The 7500-nt window shown below is 31.9% G+C and overlaps 1 protein-coding gene across 3 annotated transcripts in view; it reads left to right on the plus strand.

Annotated features, from left to right (window-relative positions):
* The window catches only part of LOC137617050 (myosin heavy chain kinase C), a 47426-nt gene that overhangs the window by 9066 nt on the left and 30860 nt on the right, over positions 1 to 7500 (plus strand). Inside the window, exon 1 of one of the 3 annotated variants that reach the window (XM_068346898.1) lies at positions 5356 to 5476. The exons of the other annotated variants lie outside the window; for them this stretch is intronic. The gene's annotated coding sequence lies outside the window, so the exon portion shown is untranslated. Of the gene's footprint in view, positions 1 to 5355; positions 5477 to 7500 lie in introns of those variants that run through there. 3 annotated transcript variants of the gene reach the window in all.

The following is a 7500-nucleotide window of genomic DNA, read 5'->3' on the forward strand; positions in this document are numbered from 1 at the left end:
ATAATTATTTTGTCCAACCAATCAGCTAGTAGGAAACTTTTCCGAGCTAAAAGTGCACAACTGCGAGTCTGTAAAAATGCGCCTCATTAAAAAAAAAATTGATTACAGAATAGTTACTGAATCTGTGCAAAAACACTTACCTTTAGGGGCGTGGTCCACCGCCTGTTCGAAATCTCCTGGGTAGTTCACGCTCCTCTCCGAAGAACAACATCGGTGGGTCAGTAGTACACCCACTATCATGAGTCTCGTTATCAAACTCAAAGAGGGGGACATCTTATCACGCTGGAGTTTGTTTCTTGTGAGGAGGGAGTTTGTTTTTCCTTTGCTTTGGTAGAAGAAGGGAAGGAATTTCTTATTAATGGCATTGTTAGATAACGAATTAATGGATCAAATATAGATGATAAAATTGATGTTATATAGATATTAGTTTCGTTAATAGATTCATGATGATTTTTGGAATTAAATATGTAGTTTCGTAAATAAGTTTATTTTAAATTTTGGAATTAAATGTGTAGTTTCGTAAATAAGTTTATCTTAAATTTTGGAATTAAATATGTAGTTTCGTAAATAAGTTTATTTTAAATTTTGGAATTAAGTATGTAGTTTTGTATATAGATTGATTATATTTTATGGAATTAAATATGTAGTTTCGTAAATAGATTTATAGTAGCTTTTAGAATTAAATATATAGTTTCGTAAACATATTGATATTTTTTTTTAATTATATTTGTAGTTTCCTGAATAAAGTTATTATAAATTTTGGAATTGAATGTGCAGTTTTGCAAATAGATTGATAATAATTTTTAGAATTACTATTGTAGTCTCATAAATGAATTGTTGATGTTTTTTTTTTATTAAATATGGATAAGATTGATGCTAAAAAGATGTCAGTTTCGTAAATGAATTGATAATAAGTTATGGAATTTTTTTTAATTAAATGGGGATGATAAGATGGATGTTATAAAATATGAGCTTTGTTAATAAATAGATAATAATTTTTAAAAATGAATATGTAGTTTCGTAAATAAGTTGTTAATAATTTTTGTAAATAAATATGTAGTAAAGACGTAAATTGTGGCAATCTTCTAGATTTACAAATTAAACAGTAACTATATGAACAAGATGAACATTAATAATTGTATAAATACAATTTGTGATAGTAATTTTGATAATTGATAAACAACCCCAGCATTAGTAGTAAAATCATGAAAGAATTTTTTATTAAGTAATAAATCTAACTTTAGCCAATTTTATCAAAACAATCTAGAACTATTTTAGTCATGTGAATTAATTTTGACAATAAATTACATACAGAATTAGTTCGCATATTCGTTACATACATCAAGAAATTATTTGATAGACGGTGGCGGTAATCAAAAACCAAAACAGAAATTATCCATTGAAATATTTATAATTTTCGGCACCTAAATCGTATAAAAATAACTCTTTAACCCACTAGAAGCACCTCACACGGCGTACTGTAGGCACTCACTTTCTAGCCTTCTACCTTACCTTCGTTCAACTTCCATTCTTTCAAGTTTAAAAAATATTAATCAATCAATCAATCAATTTTAAACAACTCGTTAATAAATTTTTGCAAAAGTAAAATCAGGAAATGAACCTTTTCTTCTTGTTGTTCTGTCCTTTCGATTTTGGTATGGCAGCCTCTTCTCTTTCTGTTTGCTTCTCTCTTTCTATCTCTCCTCTCTTCTCTGATGCCGGAAAACTTCAAATCAATCAATCAATTTTAAACAACTCGTTAATAAATTTTAGAAAAAGTAAAATCAGGAAATTAACCTTTTCTTGTTGTTGTTGTTATTGTTGTTCTGTCCTTTCGATTTTGGTTTAGCAGCCTCTTCTCTTTCTGTTTGCTTCTCTCTTTCTATCTCTCCTCTCTTCTCTGATGCCGGAAAACTTCAAATCAATCAATCAATCCTCTCCTCTCCTCTCTTTCCACTTACCGAGCCGCTGGTGGAGCGCCACTACCACGCCTGGAAGCGGGCGATCGCTTTATATACGAATATAAGAATCACCGTACGTTCGGACCTCTGCGCAGGCGCACTTCATAAGAGGAGAGTGGCACCTGATTATGATGATATATTTGATCGTTTTGTTATTTTTGTGTACTGATATGTGACGCTGACGTCAAAAATCCAAAGGTGACTGTGACTGTTAACAATGCTGAATAATGTAGGGAAATTTAAATCCTAGTAAATTATTCATAATCTTTGTATAATGCCTTCTCCTGTTATTATTATTATTATTATTATTATTATTATTATTATTATTATTATTATTATTATTATTATTATTATTATTATTATTATTAGCTAAGCCATAACCCTAGATGGAAAAGCAAGATGCTTTAAGCCCAAGGACTCCAACAGGGAAAATTATCCTAGTGAGGAAAGGAAATAATTAAGTGATATGAGAAGTATTGAACAATTAAAATCAAATATTAAAAAAACAGGAGCAACATTACAACAGAAATTTCATATATAAAACTTTGAAAAGGATTATGTCAGCCTGTTCAACATAAAAACATTTGGTGCAAGTTTGAACGTTTGAAGTTCTACCGATTCAACTACCCGATTAGGAAGATCCTTCCACAACTTGGTCACAGCAGGAATAAAACTTCTAGAATACCGTGTATTATTGAGCCTCATGAAGGAGATTCCTGACTATTAGAATGAACTACATGCCTAGTATTACGAACAGGACAGAACTGTCAGTAGTGGACTTATATAATTTTTCTGTGAAGCATTGCCCAACATACACAAGAACCGAATGTAGTTGTCTCGTATTTTCACTAAACTATTCAATTATAGAAATACCTTCTGTACGAACTAAAAATAAATCAAAGGTTTTGATTTAAAATTTACATAAATTTCATCGACTTTATTAATCAGCTAAAACAATCTTCATAAATTAAAGCTTTATTTATGCCAGTAAGGATCTAGATTGGGAATATTAAAGTCAAAACTACCAAAATGTCAGTGTATTAAATACCTGAAAAAATAGCTCTCTCACTCTAATCTTATATCAGTTGTGAGAATATATAATTACACACATTATATACATGATATGGGTGGCAGACGGAATGGACGAGGCGGGGTTCGATGCCTTGCTGATGAGCTACCTTTGAATGTGTATGAAACGACTTATGTTTTGTAAATTATACAGGATTCGGCAGATAATAGATGAATGAGTCAGTGACCGTGTTGGTGTGTTTCTTTGGAGCCAGTCGCATTTTCCCTTAGGAAATTCTGGCAATATAGAGTTCGTCTATTATTTTTTTAGAGTAATTTCGGCGGTGAGGCTGCAGGCCTCCATACCCTGTCTTGGAGATGTTTTAAAGGCATATGTTTTATTAACCTTTCCAGGTACTGACCAAATTCAACGTTGTTTACCTCTGTTTCTTCTTTGTTTGTTTCCCTTTATAGTGTCACTGGTGCCCCCCCCCCCTCCAGTTATACCTTGTTGCTTAATCCCCCCCCCCCCCCTGGCCCCCAGCGACAGGCCGTAAAACCAAACATTCGTAAATAACACCTCCAACACTGTATTAGTTTTCAAACAACCCTGGCATTATACAGTTCGTCTATTATATTTTTTGAGTAATTTCGGCGGTGAGGCTGCAGCCCTCCATACCCTGTCTTGGAGATGTTTTAAAGGCATATGTATTGTTAACCTTTCCAGTTACTGACCAAATTCAACGCTGTTTGCCTCTTTTTCTTTGTTTGTTTCACTTCATAGAGTTCTTCCATTATTTTTTTAGAGTAATTTCGGCGGTGAGGCTGCAGGCCTTATGCCCTGTCTTAGAGATATTTTGCAGGCATATGTACCGATGACGTCTGGGATTTCTTGGCCGGTAACCTATCCAATTACTGACCAGATTCAACTTTTGTTTACCTCGGGTTCCTCCTTTCGTTCTTTCTTTCTTTTACTCATAGTGCAACTGCCCCCCCCCCCTGCATAATGATCTCCCTGGCCCCAGCGACAGGCCACATAGCCAAAATCCGTAAATCACACCTCCACCATTTTTATAATTATGGAACAGTCACTAGTTGGCAATGAAGTATACTCTGAAAATGTCAAAATCTCTTGTATAGCATTAAGATATGACATTCAGTTGTACTTATTTCAATAAAAAAATATTGTTGATTAGAAGGAACTACGAGTTTGAGCGGGACTCGAATCCCAGTCTGGCAATCACCAGACAGAGACGTTACCACATAGGACACCACAACCCTATATATATATATATATATATATATATATATATATATATATATATATATATATATATATATATATATACACACACACACACATATATATATATATATATATATATATATATATATATATATATATGATATGCAATTCGGGTCTAGGCTATGAATAACATTTGATAGTTTGTTGTATTGTTCTTTGTATATAAACAAATACTGGATAGAACAATGTGTTTATTAAAATTCATTGCTTGAAAATAGGACATGTATGGACAATTAGCTTTCCAAGCTAAGATGGTAATTTCATTACGTTATGAATTAATTTACACATTTTCTGGGTATTATAATTCATTGAAAAGTAAATTACGTTATGAATTAGTTAAAAAAAATTAAGATAATATAATTTATTGAAAGTAAATTACGTTATGAATTAGTTAAAAAAATTAAGATAATATAATTTATAGAAATTAAAATACGTTATGAATTAGTTAAACAAATTTAAGATAATATAATTTATAGAAAGTAAATTACGTTATGAATTAGTTAAAATAAATTAAGATAATATAATTTATAGAAAGTAAATTACGTTATAAATTAGTTAAAAAATTAAGATAATATAATTCCTAGAAAAGTAAATTATGTTATGAATTAGTTAAAAAAAAGTAAGATAATATAATAACTATGAAAAGTAAATTACGTTATGAATTAGTTAAGAAATCTAAGATAATATAATTCACAGAAAAGTAAATTACGTTATGAATTAGTTAGAAAAAATTCTGAAATAATATAATTCATTGTATTATATCATATAGAAAATATTTAATAAACATATAACGTGTAGACGTAAAAATAATTTTTTCCCTGCAGTACCACAAATTGAAATTATATAATAAACTAATTTAAGTAAATATATTTGAGAAGGAAAATATCTCCCTGTTACTATGTAATACTCCTACATTCCTAGCGGATGTTTCACTGGAATTTACAACCACCTTCCCCAAGCGGATAGTGTCTTCTAGACTCAAGTCGAAAGTTCTATCCGCTGAGCAAAACTGTGGTGTAGATCTGACGGAACTAGGCACTATATTTAGTTGAAGATTCGGAGCCAATATTACAACGCTACCACCTTCCTACGCGGCCAACCAGTTCGCTAGCGTCTGTGTAGCGCCAAGGAGGGTCATTTGTGATAGCTGTGAAAGATAGCGTTTATTATAGTGGTTTTTTTTTAAGAGGCTTGAATTAAGGTAAATTATAGTGTATGGTTTCGTTTTTCTTTTGGTGGAATGCTCATGAAATTGATATTTAGTGGATCGTAATGTCACGAGAAGACGGTCATTCTTGTGCAGTGAAAATTACTGTTTACTAAAAAAAAAAAAAAAAAAAAAGAAAAAAAAAAAAAAAAAAAAAAAAAAAAAAAAAAAAAAAAAACTGATTAAGTAACCTCTACATAACTGCACATTCATGATTATTTAATTTGTGCTCGAATGCTAGGGTATATAAACATTACAGTTAAAAAAAAAAAAAAAAAAAAAAAAAAAAAACTGATTAAGTAACTTCTACATGACTACACATTCATGATTTTTTAATTTGTGCTCGAATGCTAGGGTGCATAAACACTACAGTTTTTGCCTTAAAACGTTCAAAGCAAACGACGATTATATTGCAGCTGTTATCGAAAACGTTTTCTACAATTTCGGTATTTTTAAACCACGCTTTTTCTAAATGTTTCATCTACGACCGTTAATATAGTCAATCAGTTATACAACTTAAGATTGATTGATTGATTGATTGATTTGAGGTTTTCTGGCATCCTGACTATACAACTTAAGAAGTCACATATAATTCGACACAGTAAACAGTAAACAAGGAAATAAACTACAAGAGAAGTAGTAAACAATCAAAATAAAACAATTTAAAAATAGTAACAACATTAAATTAGGTCTTTCATATATATATGTATATATATATATATATATATATATATATATATATATATATATATATGTATATATATAGATATATATATATATATATGTATATATATATATATATGTATATATATATATATATATATATATATATATATTAAAAACTTCAAAAAACAAGAGGAAGAGAAATAAGATAGAACAGCGTGCCCGAGTGTGCCCTCAAGCAAGAGAAATCTAATCCAAGACAGTGGAAGGCCATGGTACAGAGGCTATGGCACCACCCGAGACTAGAGAACATTGGTTTGGTTTTGGAGTGTCCTCATAGAAAAACTTCTTGCTGTAGCTAAAGAATCTATTCTATCCTTAACAAGAGAAAAGTAGCTACTGAACAATTGTATTGCAGTGGTTAACCCCTTGTGCGAAGAATTGTTTGGTATTCTCAGTGTTGTTAGTTATATGAGGACAGAGGAGAATGTGGAAAGAATAGGCCAGACTATTCGGTGTATGTGTAAGCAAAGAGAAAATAAGCCGTAACCAGAGAAAGGAATCCAATGTAGTACTGTCTGGCCAGTCAAAGGATCCAATAACTATAGTCCATTTCTTTTAGCGATGCAGATTTGCACCGACTCGCAGCGGTGCCCTTTTAGCTCGGAAAAGTTTCCTGATCGCTGATTGGTTGGACGAGATCATTCTAACCAATCAGCGATCAGGAAAATATTCCGAGCTAAAAGGGCACCGCTGCGAGTGCAAATCTGCCTCGATAAAAGAAATGGACTATGGTGGTAGCATCTTACCGGATGGCTGGTGCCCTGGCCAACCTACTACCTATGTATGTATTACAATCAGCGCCGAACGTTGGCAAACGATTGATATAAGTGTGACACAGTTAGAATTCCTTAGATCGGTTCTGAGAAGTCGGTGTGAACTCACGTGCACGTAGAACAGTGCCAGAAGAAGGCTCATTCTTCGGCATAAAGCACAGTACAGAAGCTGCGCGGGTACGGGCGGGAGAGGGCGTTATTAAAGCTAATTTTAACTGCGGGCGTGATATTGCAATTGCGTAATTGTTACTTTGGCTTATGCGTATGCTTTCATATAGAATTACGGTTAATCTGCAGGTAATTGAGAGATGCTTGCTTAGAAAAGTTTTCGTTGTGGGTTGGTAAAATGACGTGAATGATAATTATATATATTTTTAAAAGATTTAATGTTAGATATGATTTATTTAAACAATGGTATTCAATCTTTTTGATTTTGGAATTTACATTCACTTTATATTCACGACGCGAATATCTATATGACCTTTTAGGATTATTTATTTCAAATCAAGTATAATATAT

Source organism: Palaemon carinicauda, chromosome 23 (assembly GCF_036898095.1).
Source record: "Palaemon carinicauda isolate YSFRI2023 chromosome 23, ASM3689809v2, whole genome shotgun sequence".
Classification (NCBI taxonomy): Eukaryota; Metazoa; Arthropoda; class Malacostraca; order Decapoda; family Palaemonidae; genus Palaemon; species Palaemon carinicauda.